The sequence below is a fragment of the Equus asinus genome, chromosome 2 (assembly GCF_041296235.1).
Source record: "Equus asinus isolate D_3611 breed Donkey chromosome 2, EquAss-T2T_v2, whole genome shotgun sequence".
Classification (NCBI taxonomy): domain Eukaryota; kingdom Metazoa; phylum Chordata; class Mammalia; order Perissodactyla; family Equidae; genus Equus; species Equus asinus.
The window spans coordinates 55,045,882-55,060,058 of record NC_091791.1 but is presented as its reverse complement, the minus strand read 5'-3'; positions in this window follow the sequence as shown (position 1 = coordinate 55,060,058).

Below are 14,177 nucleotides of genomic sequence, written 5' to 3'. Positions count from 1 at the left end.
TGAATTCAGAGAAGATAGAGAGTTTGTGGGAAGGCCCAAACGAAAGGAAAACTTTAGCTGCTGAAAATGATGGGTAAGCAAGCTTTCACAAGACTGTTTCCTTAGGAAGACCAAGCAAACATCAGGGTAAAAGGAGGAAGAAGAATGTAGGGTAGCACTTAGAGAGCAGGAAGCAACTGAAGACAGAAGGAAGAGGCCGATTATCATGAAGAATCTCCCTGCCCTCAACTTTCTGTTTGGTGGATCCTGGATTGCTTTTTCTGGCCAGCCCCTGCTCTCTTTCTGCATTGTTTTGAGAGACAACTGTCAATCCCTGTCTTAAAAACACCCTTTCAAAATTAAGGGGCATGGATGAAGTAATCCAGCTTGCCAAACCATATTGCTTGAATATGGAAGGATGTTTAAGGGGTTGCTGAAAAACTTCTTTGTCTCTTCTCAGTCCTTAAATTAAGGCCTCATAAACAGCAGTAAGGTTCAAATAGAATACATTATAGATAAAGCAATCAGCCACATATTTTGACTCTCTTTAGCAAAATCAACCAATTCAGAAGCAGCAGTGAGGAAACAGATGTTGGATTGGGAAGATAATCAGAGACAGAGAGAAGTGCTTCTTCCTTCTACTGAGGCACTACTTTTATTCTATTATTTTAGTGTACCCTCTTTGTTTTACTTCAAAACCGTATGTTTAATACAATTCTGCTTTCATGTGTTTATTTGCTCATTTTCTAACAGGCTTTCTTATCAAGTGGTAAGCTCAATAAGAGTCAGTATTTGTTTATTTACCAATTATTTTCAGAACACAGCACAGTACCAGAAACACAGAAGTTCATCAATTACTTGCTAAAAGAATGATTTCTAATGAGGACCTGTAATGGTTGTAGTGGTTGACCTTGAGATTCAGGCTGGTAGTGACACCGGGAGGTCTAGAGAAAAAAAGGGAATTAATGTTTATCAATGATCTACTATACATCTCTACTGTATGTTTTTACCTTTATGTAATCTTCATGGAGACATATTAAGAATAAAACATATTTCATCTATTCCTTCATTTTCCCAGTGTGTAAACTGAGCTGAGACAGCCAGAAAAATGCATTACCAATTTACACCATGAATAAAGAGAAGAGCCATGGCTCTAGCATTTTATACTCACATCACACTGGCTAAAATTCTAAATGAATTCCATTGTTTTGTGGATTTCCAGGTGTTAGTGAGAAGGCAAATTGCAGCATGGATAAAGGCAATTTCAGTAGAGAAGAAAGACGTGAGGTTAATAATACTATAATACTTTATGGATTAGGCACGACCATGTAAAACTGTCATTTTTGTTTTTTTCAAAACTCGTTGATACCAGTACTTTCAGATAGTTCAACTTAATAAGTTATTCCAGTCCTTTTTATGACAGAACACTGCTTGCAGGTGCTGTGATCCAGGAGAAAAGAGCAAGATGATGAAATCCAAGCTATGACTTTAACAATTAACTGAAGTAAACCGGAAAGAATCAATAGAGTTGTGCATCTCAAAGGATTGCTAGATACTGCATTGTGAGTCTCAACAATCCAGATATCGATGCCTGCAAATGCTTGCAAAGTACTTATAGTAAGGTGGCTTTAAACAAGGGTTTGAAGATAAGAAAGTTAAGAAAGAAGGTATTCTCTATTTCAAAAGTGTACATTTAAAGCATGTATATAATGTAACGTATTATATATATAACACATATACATATAAAAACTGCGTGAAGCTGTACCATCCAAGCCTTCCAATATATGTTAATTTTGTTATAGCCTGTTTTGTTTACTATATATATATATATATATATACCCATGTAATAAAAAAATTAATAATAAATCCTCTATTTTCTAAAACATGATAGCACATATAGAGACAGACATTTGGGGTAATCGTACATTTTATTTTTTAAATTTGTTGGGTTGACAACATTTGTAGAATGTTTGAAAGATTTCTGTTATATATTTAAATGACTTCTGTAGGTTGTCATCCCCTGTCTCTATCACAGTGCTAATTGTAGCTAATTACAAGAAAAAAAAAGGGAAAAACTACTTGAACTTTGAAGGCACATTTTACTTCAGTGAGATGCCTTGTGTCTGTTCAGTTGTTGGTGTTAATAATTTCTGTCACTTATTATCATGAACTCTTTTTCACTCACAGTTACAAAGTCTTGACAAAACATTCTCATGAAATTACAACACATTCTAGTTCATTTCTTGGATTGATTTGAAGTGAAACTAAAAAATGACATATTAGAAATTAAGCATTATCATTATCATATTAGATATTTCCCTACAAGAAATATTTTTAAATTTGAGGGAAAGTTTTTAGATTTACAGGAAAATTGCAAAGATAGTACAAAGTTCATACATACTCCTCATTCAGTTTTCCCGATTATTTGCACCTTACATTATTGCGGTACAAACTAAGGTTTGTCAAAACGAATAAACCAACATGGATAATGACTACTAACTAAACTACAGACTTTATTTATATTTCACTGTCCTTTCCATTTAATGTCATCTTTCTGTTACAGGGTCCAATCCAGGGCAACTCATTGCATTTATTAACCATATCTCCCAGTCTCCTCTGCTCTGGGACAATTTTTTTTTCCTTATTTTTTAAGACCTTGACGTTCTTGAGGAGTGCTATCCAGGTACCCTGTAGAATGTCCTCCATTCTAGATTTATCTAATGTTTACCTCATGATTAGATTGGGGTTATGGGTTTTTTTGGAAGAGTATCCAAGAAATGAAGGGCCCTTCTCATCACATCATGTCAGAGTGTACATGATTTCCACGTGACATCACTGATTAAGGTAAGTCTTTGCCAAGTTTCTTCCTTGTATATTTATTATCTTTCCATTTCTAAACTTGATTCTTTAGGAGTACACCTTATGTTTAATCCACCTTCAAAAGGAAGGGGATTAAAACCTGTCATCCTTGCACAGTTACTTCCAGCAAGACTATCCTGTAGCTGGCCTGGAAAAAATGTTCAGATTTACCTTAATTTCAGTATCCCATGTGTATATGTATATAGAAATGTATATTTTATTTTGTATATACATATATATGTGTGTGTATATATATACACTCTTACACACATATACACACACAAACATTCACACACCTGTGTGTGCAAGCTGAGATTTGGGGAAATTAGTGTATGGGATAATGGACATAATCCAGTTGGAGTCATTCTTATTAATCCTTAAGACTGCCACAGAAAAAACTATAAATCCCTTGTGGAGTTATCTGCTTCTCTTAAAAAATGATATTCAGTCTACCACAGAATCCAAGAATATTGTATTGAAGTAAAAATACAGAAACTAAGTTAGAAATGCAAATCTCCCTCAGATTTCAGCTGTGCAATTAAAGAAAGCTTTTTGCCTGCTGTGAGAAACACTCAGGCCAAGGGTCAGTCCATGAGAAAGTGTTCTGTGAAAGCCCCTTCCCCAGTCTGAGCCCACTGAGCTCGTCTCCTGTGTACCCCAACGCTCTGTACACCGTTTCCCCCAGCACCCTCCACGTTCCTCCGGTATCACTGGCGTTTTATGTCACTAAGTAGACTCTGAGCTCCTACAGGATAGGAACAGAGTTTTGTTCATCTCTCTGTGCCCAGGACCTGACACATAGCAAATATTTAATTGTATTTATGTTCATTGAATAAAGGAACAAATATCCTATAAAATTTCCATTGAAAAAAACCATAATATTTTATATCAAAGTAGTGTTTATATTTATATTCAATGTATTTATATAAATTCAATATACAATTTTGTTTTCCTAAAACACAGCTAACAAGGTTGCCATTGAAACCCATTGATTTTAACAACATCTGCCCAGGATTTTTTTTTAACTCTGGCAGTGAGGACTGTCTACTCTTCTTCATTTCTCTCTGACTTCCTCTAAACTTGAAGTATATATTGCAGTTCTCAGCCTGCATCTATTCTGGTTATGCTCCATTATCTGAAAATTAATGCACAGCAACCACATTGGGCTCAATGAGTCTACCTTTAGTTTACCGCGTTCCTCTGCAGGAATCTCATTACCTCTCTGTCTCTGTGAAGTCAGTAACTGCGGGAAGCTTCTGCCGCAGATCAAAGTTCACTCAAGCTTGTTAGCTTGTCTATGTTTGTTCCCATCTTGAAGAGACATTTTTTTTCTTCCTCTCTTTTCTACTTACAGAGAATGATTGTATTAAATACTGAATCTTTTCCATAGAAGTTTATGTTAAATTTTTCTTAAGTTGTCCTATGTTAGAACACTACTAACAATAAATATCTGTTTTGTGAAATAAAATTCAAAGCTAAATATCTGATATGTGGTAGTTCATTTAGGTACAGAATGTTAGGGAGCACGTAGATCTTAAATTTCATGTAGTTCATCTCCCAACTAATCATTGACTACCTTTGTAACACTCGAGGTAAAAGAGTTTCCTACTACTTAGGTTCTTGAAAATGAGAATTGTCTCCAGATTCCAAAACATGGACTTAAATCTAAAAGGTACTATTCTTTTTATACAAAAGGAGAGTTCAATAAAAATTTAATGTGTACTAAAATATTATCTAGTTACATGGAGATATAACTAACGTGTAATGTATTGTGCTAGACTGAGAAATTCATAATGTGAAAGAGAGGTAATGATATGGAAAAAAGTCAAATGCCAATAATCTGATATGACGTGACCTGAATGCTCTAGGTTTCATCAGGTTGTTGTAACATTAATATTAATATATAACTGGTTGGGACTATATTTCTTTTCAAAACATATAAACCAACTAAATCTACTATAAGCTGAAATGATGAAGTCACCAAAAGATTGTAGGCTTCAAGAGCCAGGATGCAGCTGACCTATCAAGAGGCCAGAACCGAAATCACTGTCAGGATCCTAGGAATCCAGGCAGCCAAAATTCGCATTGAATGAAAGGTTGACATTCCACAGTTTCCTAGCTTACATTACCTACATCTCAAGGATCTACATGGTTTGTGTCAGATGTCCACTCTGTTCCAATCAATGACTTCCAAGAGGTGGGGCCACTTAGCAAAAATATGGTTAATTAAGATAAGCCATCGTGTATGCAAGGAGAAGTTAAGGATGTTATTTTGAGCTGGGCAGATCCTCTATGAAGTGATTACTACAATACTGAAATTATAGTGGCTCTTGATGCCTCTGGCTGGATAGAACTTTAGCACTTTACAAAGTTCCTCTGTCCGAGATAATTTCGGAAGCTCTCCAGGAGTCCCTCATCCCCATCCGTGAAAAAGGATCGTTCCTGTTTTCTGTTGGAGTCAGCCACACCAGAACTCTGTGGCCACTAGCTTTCATAACTCTGCAGCAGTGCCAACCGCAACAAAGGGCTTTGCTTTAGCAGTTCTCTGCTGCTAAGTTTCTATCACTTACACAACCTTAGTCCTAATCAAGTTAGAGTTGTCCCACCTTTATTGACATTAGCACTAGTCAAGCAGGGATGTGACAGACCTTGATCCTACTACCATCGCAGGGATGATGCTCTGAGTGAGAGTAGCCAGGGCATTTCCATCGGCCCCTCTCTCCAGTGCATGGGTGTCTGCTTATTCAGCCTGACTACTAATATTATTGTGAAATGCAAAGGAGAATTTTCCCTCTCTACCTGCTTTTTCTTTTAGGAAGAGGGTACAGCAATGGGTTTAAAAATGTACATCGTTGTGTACATATTCAGTCTTTTATTTTTCTCTCTTCAGTGTGCCATTATCTTCTAGAACCATTATTGTCTCACAACATAGGAGGTGGAATGTTGCATAATTCCATAAGCTGGATAGATCCACTCTGTTTTATATATTTTTTATCTGTCTATCTCTTTCTCTACCTTCTACAATTTTTATAACTATTGAATGAGACAGTGATATGAAAGTGCTTCAAATCTATCAAGTTACATAATTGTAAATATTTATTGTAAGAAATTCCTGTAATGAATGCAAGACCTGAAACCATAAAACTTCTAGAAGAAAACACAGGCAGCATGCTCTTCAACATCAGTCATAGCAGTATTTTTCTGAACACTCTATCTCACCAGACAAGGGAAACAAAAGAAAAAATAACCAAATGGGACTACATCAAACTAAAAAGCTTCTGCATGGCAAAGGAAGCCTTCAAAAAAAAAAACAAAAAGAAAGCCTAACAATTGGGAGAAGATATTTGCAAATTATAAATCTGATAAGGGGTTAATATCCAAAATACACGAAGAATTCATACAGCTCAAAAACAAAAAACCCCAAACAACCCAATTACAAAATGGGCAAAAGATCTGAACAGACATTTTCTCAAATAAGATACACAGATGACTGACAGGCATTTGAAAAAATGTTCAACATCACTAATTATTAGGGAGATGCAAATCAAAAACAGAATAAGATATCACCTCATGCCCATCAGAATGACTATAATTAATAAAACCAAAAATAACAAATGTTGGAGAGGATGTGGAGAAAAGGCAAACCTGATACACTGCTGGTGGGAATGTAAACTAGTGCAGCCACAATGGAAAACAGTATGGAGATTCCTCAAAAAATTAAGAATAGAACTACCATTTGATCCAGTTATTCCACTTTGAGGTATTTATCCAAAAAACATGAAAACAAGAATAAGAAATGATATGGGCACCTCTATATGTATTGCAGCATTATTCACAATAATGAAGAATTGGAAACAATCTAAGTGCCCATCAGTGGATGAATGGATAAAGAAGATGTGGTATATATATATATATACACATACAACAGATACTACTCAGCCATGAAAAAAGATTAAACCTTGTCATTTATGATAATGTGAGTGGACCTTGAGGTTATTATGCTAAGTGAATAAGTTAGACAGAGAAAATCAAATACCACATGATTTCATTCATCAGTGGAAGATGAAAACAACAATGACATCAAACAAATACAAAGATACAGAGATTAGATTGGTGGTTAGCAGAGGAGAAGTGGGGAGAGAGGAGGGCAGAAGGGGTGATAGGGCACATGTGTACAGTGACAGATGGTAATTAGTCTTTGGGTGGTGAACATGATGCAGTCTACACAGAAATCAAAACATAATGATGTATTCCTGAAAAAAAAAGGTGCAAACTTCCAGTTATAAAGTAAATAAATCATAGGGATGTGATGTACAGCATGGTGATTATAGTTAATAATACAGTATTACATATTTGAAGGTGGCTAAGAGAGTAGAACTTAAAAGTTTTCGTCACAAGAAAAAGTTTTTTGTAACTATATAAGGTGACGAATGTTAATTAGACTTATTGTGATCATTTCGCAATGTAAACAAATATCAAATCATTATGTTGTACACGTGAAATTAATATAATGTTATATGTTAATTATACTTCAATAAACAAATTAATTAAAAAAATTCCTGTGAAGATCATATCTTCCTTGTTCATACCTGATCACTCAAATTTTCTAACTCATATTAGATTAAAATGTGTGTCTTTCCTACTTTGTTGAGAAGCTGTTGATAAAACTTCCCTTGGAAAAGCGTGTGGTAATCTTCAATTAAGAAAAGTTCTAGAGAGTAGAATCCTCACCATTCCTAGAAGATCAAAATATTTACATTTAGATCCTAATCTTTCTCTCAGATGGTTCCATCACTGTCCATGTCTCTGAATTAACTGCTTACACAGTAGGCCAGAATAAATTTCTCATTATCCATCTCTCTGAACCCAGCATGAGAAACCCCTACTCTCTCCTAGCCTGCAGAGTTTCTACTGAGAGATACACTGATAGACTGGTGGGGGTTCCTTTATAAGTTATTTTCTTCTCTCTGGCCAGCCTTAATTTATAATTGACTTTTGACAGTTTTGATATAATATGCCTTAGAGAAGGTCTTTTTGCATTGAGATAATTAGGAGTTCTATTAGCTTCATGTACTTGTATATCCAGTTACTTCTCCAGGTTTGGGAAGTTCTCAGCTATTATTTCTTTGCATAAGCTCTCTGCTCCTTTCTCCTTTTCTCCTCCTGGGATACCAGTTATTCTTATGTTGCTTTTCCTAATTGAGTCAGATATTTCTCATAGAATTTCTTCATTTTTTTTTTGTCCTAGTTCTCTCTCCTCTTCCACCTGAATCATTTCTAGATTTCTATCTTTGAGCTTGCTAATTCTCTCTTTCATATGGTCTGCTCTATCCAATGATTTCTACTTTATCTTTCTTCTCATTAATTGTGTTCTTCATCTCCAGAATTTGTTTGCTTTTCTTTTAGAGTTTCAGTCTCTTTGGTGAAGTGTTCCTCCTGTTCATTAATTTTATTCCTGAGCTCGTTGAACTGTCTTTCTGAGTTTTCTTGTTACTTATTGAGTTTGTTCATGACACCTATTTTGAATTCTCTGTCAGTTAGATTGAAATTGCCTGTGACTTCAAGTTTGGTTTCTGGAAAGTTGTCATTTTCTTTCTGTTCTACTATGTTGCTGTAGTTCTTTATGGTGCTTGATGAGTTGATCCTCTGTTGGCTTGTTTGTGGTAGTAAACACCTATCTTATTTGGATAAGGCTTTGGTTACTTTGATTCTGAGCTGCTTCTGGTTGTATTTGAAAGCTTGTACCTTTCACCTGCCACTACCTCTGCCAGAGGCATTTTCAGTACTCTCTTTGTGCTGCTTGTACCTCTGAGGTTGCAAGTGCCTTGCTACTTACAGTGTCACTGCAGTCTCAGGTGTTGCCACCGAGGTCACCAAGATGTGAGCACCTCTGCTGCTCTGGTATCACCTGGGTCTTATGTTCCCACACTGGCTCTCCACAGGCTAAGGTTATCGGGAATGCTGGCAGCACTGCTGCCAGGGATGCTGGCTTCACAGGCGTCACTGTTGCTGCCAGGGCCCCAGGGTCTTTTATGCAGCACCTGCTGCTGGTAGAGACAGTGTCAGGTGTGTACCACTGGGGGCTGGGTCTCAGGTTCTGCTGTGGCTCTTGAAGCCTCAGGTCACAGATGCCACCTGCCACAGCTGTGGGAAAGGGCAGGGGCTAAGCTGTGAGTGCCATTGCTGCTCCTGCAGCCTCTGGTCACTGGTGTGTGCCATTGCATTTTTTGAAACCTCAGGTCAGGGCACCACTGCCCCTGCTGGTGGTATCTGCATCTTTGGTGCAGCCCTTCCTGCTGAAAAGACCAGGGTCAGAGTCATCACTGGCTAGGGGGCAGGAATGAGCTGGTTCACTGGCACTTCTGTGTTTCTTGGAGCCTCAGGTCATGGGCTCCACCCACTACCACTAGGGGTGGGGGCAAGGGCTAAGCCATGAATGTCATTGTTGCTCCTGCAGCCTCTAGTTGCTGGTGCAAACTGGTGTGTTCCTTGAAACTTCAGGTCAGGGCACTGAGAGACCCCTGGGTTAGTCACTCAAGACCATCAGACATCCAGACTCCAATGAAAAAATCTGGAAAAGGACAGAAGAGAAAATACAAACTCTGATAATTCATAAATATATTCAATTTCACTAGCAATAAATGAAATATTTACTATAAAATTAGCAAAAACAAATATGATAATGTTCAGTGTTTGCAAGTGTGGGTAAGTCTGTCATGCACTATTTGTTGGAATGCAAGCTTATTCAATCATATCATGAGGCAATTTAAAAATTTGTGACAAGGGCCTCTAAAATGTTCATCTTTCTTGAATCAGCAATTACAGTTGAACAAGTTTCTGCTAGGGAAAGCAATCCAAAATCCAGGCAAAGATTTATAAGGGTGCATTGTTTGCATAGTAAAATATTTGAGAATCAAATTAAATCTCCAACAATGGAGGAATAATTAAAGAAATCATGTTTAATCCATATAATAAAATACTGTCCAAACATTAGAATTATTTTTACAGAGCATTTCAGTAACATAGGAAAAATTATCTGAATTGGGGAGAGAATGTAAAAAATAATAAAGTATCTTTATTAACCTATGGTGGTCTAGTGGCTAAGATTTGGTGCTTCATCACCATGGCCTAGGTTCATTTCCTGGTCACAGAACCACACCACCAGTCTTTCAGTTGTCACACTGTGGCAGCTGCATGTTGCTGTGATTCTGAAAGCTATGCCACCAGTATTTCAAACACCAGCAAGGTCACCCATAGTGGACAGGTTTCAGTGGAGCTTCCAGACTAAGACAGACTAGGAAGAAGGACCTGGCCACCCACTTCCAAAAGAACTGACCACTAAAACCCTATGAATGGCAGCAGAACATTGTCTGATACAGCACTGGAAGGTGAGAGGATGGTACAAGATGAGCAGGCAGCGTTCTACTCTGCTGTACGCAGGGTCACTAGGAGTTGAAATGAACTCGACATCAATAACAACAAACATTAATCTAAAGTTCTATTTATCTATATTTCAGACATTATTGAGTGCCACAACAGGTGCAATGTTGAATACATTACATATTTTTCATATTTAATCCTCTAATACTATTATATAAATATTATCAAAATTGTTTTATAAACAAGAAACTTGTGTTCAAAAAGTTTTATCATAGTCACCAATGTATAATTGGGAAATCAGTACAGTACTCACATTGAGGCAGTTCTCCTGATATTAAGTTCTCCTTCTCTACTCGTGAGTATTTTGGTTGACATTAGGACATGCAGCATAAATTCATAGCTTAGGTTCTGTGACTGTTCATTTTATATGTCAACTTATCTCGGCCATAGGGTGCCCAGATATTTAAAGATTATTTCTAGGTATGTCTGTGAGTGTACTTCTGGATGAGATTAACATTTGAATAGATAGGATGAGTAAAAAAATTGGTCTCCTCAATGTGAGTGGGCATCACCAAATCCACTGAAGTTCTGAATAGAACAAAAATATGGATGATGGGAGAATTCATTCTCTCTCCACCTGATTGTCTTTGAGCTGCAACGTCAGACTTCTCAGACCTATGCTTTCAGACTGAGACTGGAACTTACACCACCAGCTCTCCTGCTTCTTAGGACTTCAGACTGCAGATCTTGGGACTTAGCCTGTGTAATTGCATGAGCCAATTCCTCATAACATATATATATATTTTTTTTTTCATATATATATATGAAAAAATAATCTTAGGAATTTGAATTTCCAGTTCAAGTACCACATAAATGATGTGACTACTTCTATGTGTGCCTTGAAGGAGATCCTTATTTTCTGTGGCTACAGGGCTGAGATTACTGAATATCGAGCTCAGAGTCTCAACTTGTGACTGAATTACGATACAAGTTGAATGCCCAGCCTCACCAGGTGTCTACTGTTAAAGTGAAGGCATTGATTGGGAAAGAATTGGATCCTATAAATTAGAACGAGGACATGTAGCAAGACCCTGATGAAGCTGAGGATAATGAGCACCTAAATTTTCAAGTCTTCTCTACCCGTCAAAGAGGGCTGCCTACTCCCAGTGGAAGCAATCTCCCCACCCCACCTGCAGCAGAAGGCACTTCCCTCTCCCCGGTGGTATCAGTCTCTCTACCCCCATCTTAGAGGATTAACCATGCATTACCTGATTAAATGATAATGTCCTCCCCTGAAGAAATAGTAATGACTTCCAGGTGCCATGCAAGACAATGCAGATTTTCCTTAGACCTACCTCCACCGGAGTTCTTCGCTTCTAGACAAGTAACTAAACTGAAGTCCCAGCAGACCCCTAAAGGTGAGGTACAGAGTGTGATCCATGAGAGGCGTGTTACACTACAAAAGAATTACTTGAGGTTTCCAATTTTCTCAGACAAAAATCCAGGGAAATGTGTGGGAATGCATATTGAGGGCATGGGATAGTAGTGGAAGGAACATAAAGTTGGATCAAGTCGAAGTTATTGATATAGGATCACTAAGCAGAGATTCTGCATTTAACATTGTGGTTCAGGAAGTTAGAAGGGGCTCTAGCAGTTTATTTTGTTGGTTGGCTGAAATGTGGTCCAAAGGCGACCTACAGTGAGCAAATTAGAAATGCCCCATCTGCCCTGGTTTAGTGTAGAGGAAGGAAATCAAAGGCCTGGGGAAATAAGACTGTTAGATTGGATTTGTCATTTAAAACCACTTATCCCTGCGAGGAGGATCTCAAAACATACCTTTCACCTCTACTGTGAGAAATAAAGTTGGGAGGGGAGCTCCAGGGTTCTTAAAAAGCTCTGTGATCACTCTTGTCTGTAGGTCAGACCTCACGGGGGAACTGCAGTTACTGAACAGAGAACCCTAAACACAAGGTGGCAAGGCCCAATGGCAGCACTCAACTGTCAAGGTGAGCTTGGTTACTGTAATGGGCAGTAGAGTCAAATTTGCAGTCAGAATAGTATGACACACAGATCTATGGTGTTGGCTAGTCGATCATGATGTTTCCATAGTGACATAAATAAGAAGCTTACTAAATTCTTACTTGTTCTGTGTAAGAGGAAAAGATCTAGGTCAAACAAACAGAAGTCTAACCTTGAAGATAAAAACAGAGTCTCAGTATCTCATTCAATTCCAGACTTGATCTAGTTTACAGATTCAGAATCTCTTGACTGAGTGGAGGCCAGGTCTCCTTGAAGAAGGACCTCAGTACGCTACCAAAAATTTATACTGTTAGTCTCCTCCCAGTCTTCCCCAGAAGGACTTATGGCTTTTTAGTAGGTCAAGTGTGCATTGGAGAAAAGGAAATAATCAGACCTTTTGGGGACTACTGGACATTAGCTCTGAACTGATATTAATTCCGGGAGACCTAAAGTGTTACTATGGCCTACTACTCAGAGGAGAGGTTTATGGTGGTCAGATAATCAATGGAGTTTTAGCTCTAGTCCATCTCACAGTGGGCCCACTTGTTCCTTGAATCCAAGGAATTTCCCCAGTTCTGGAACGCATAATTGAAATAGACATACTCAGCAGCTGGCAGAATCCCCAAATTGGTTTTGCAACCTGTGGAGTGAGGGCGGTTATGGTTGGAAATGCCAGGGGAAGACACTAGAACTGCCTCTACATAGGGAAACAGTAAATCAAAAACAATACTGAAATCCTGGAGAAACTGCAGAGATTAACACCACCATCAAGGACTTGAAAGATGCAGGGTTGGTGAGTCCCACCACATCCCCATTCAACATGCCTATTTGTCTTGTGCTGAAGCCAGATTATTATTGGAAAATGACAGTAGATTACAGTCATGCATCACTGAACAATGGGGATATGTTCTGATAAATGCATTGTTAGGCAGTTTAGTCATTGTGTGAACATTATAGAGTGTACTTACACAAATCTAGATGGGATAGCCTACAATATACGTAAGCTATATGGTACTAATTTTGCAAGACCACTGTCGTATGTGTGGTCCATCATTTACCAAAATATTGTTATGTGGTACATGACTGTACAGTAGACCTTACCAGGTGGTGACTCCAATTGCAACTACTATACCAGATGTGGTATCATTTCTTGAGCACATTAACGAATTCTCTGGTGTCTGGTATGCTGTTATTGGTTTGGTATATGCCTTTTTCTCCATCCTTGTCAATAACTATACCAAAGATGGATAGACCTCTCTGAATGGACAAAAAAATGTACAGATATTTAGGTCCCATGTGAATGCTCACCAAATGATGACCTTAGCTGAGGAGGATTTTTAATCAAGTGGATAGAATGACACATCCTTTGGATACCTGTCAGCATCTTTCCCCAGCTGTTCCTGTCATCATCACCCGATGGGCTCATGAACACAGTAACAGGAATGGAAGTTCACCCGTCCTCAGCAACATGGACTTTGAATTACCAAGTCTGACATGGCCATGCCCACTGCTGAGTGCTAATCTGTAGCAGGAGACACCAACAGTGAGTCCCAGATATGGACAATTCCCTGGGATGATCAGCCAGTTCTCTGGTGGAAGATTGATTAAATTGAACCACTGCCATCATAGAAGGAGCAGTGTTTTGTTCTTACTGGAATAGACACCTACTCTATATTTGGATTTGCCTTCCCTGCATGCATGCTTCTGCCAAAACTATCACTTGTGGTCTTACAAAGTGCCTTATCCACTGTCGTGATATTTCACGAAGCATTAGTTCTGACCAGGGAACTCACTTCACACCAAACGAAATATGGCAATGGGCCCATGCTCATGGAATCCACTGAGCTTACCATGTTCCTCATCATCCTGGCCTGACAGAATGGTGGAATGGAGTTTTAAAGACCCAATTATAGTTGTTAATGGGTCCACCATACTTGTTC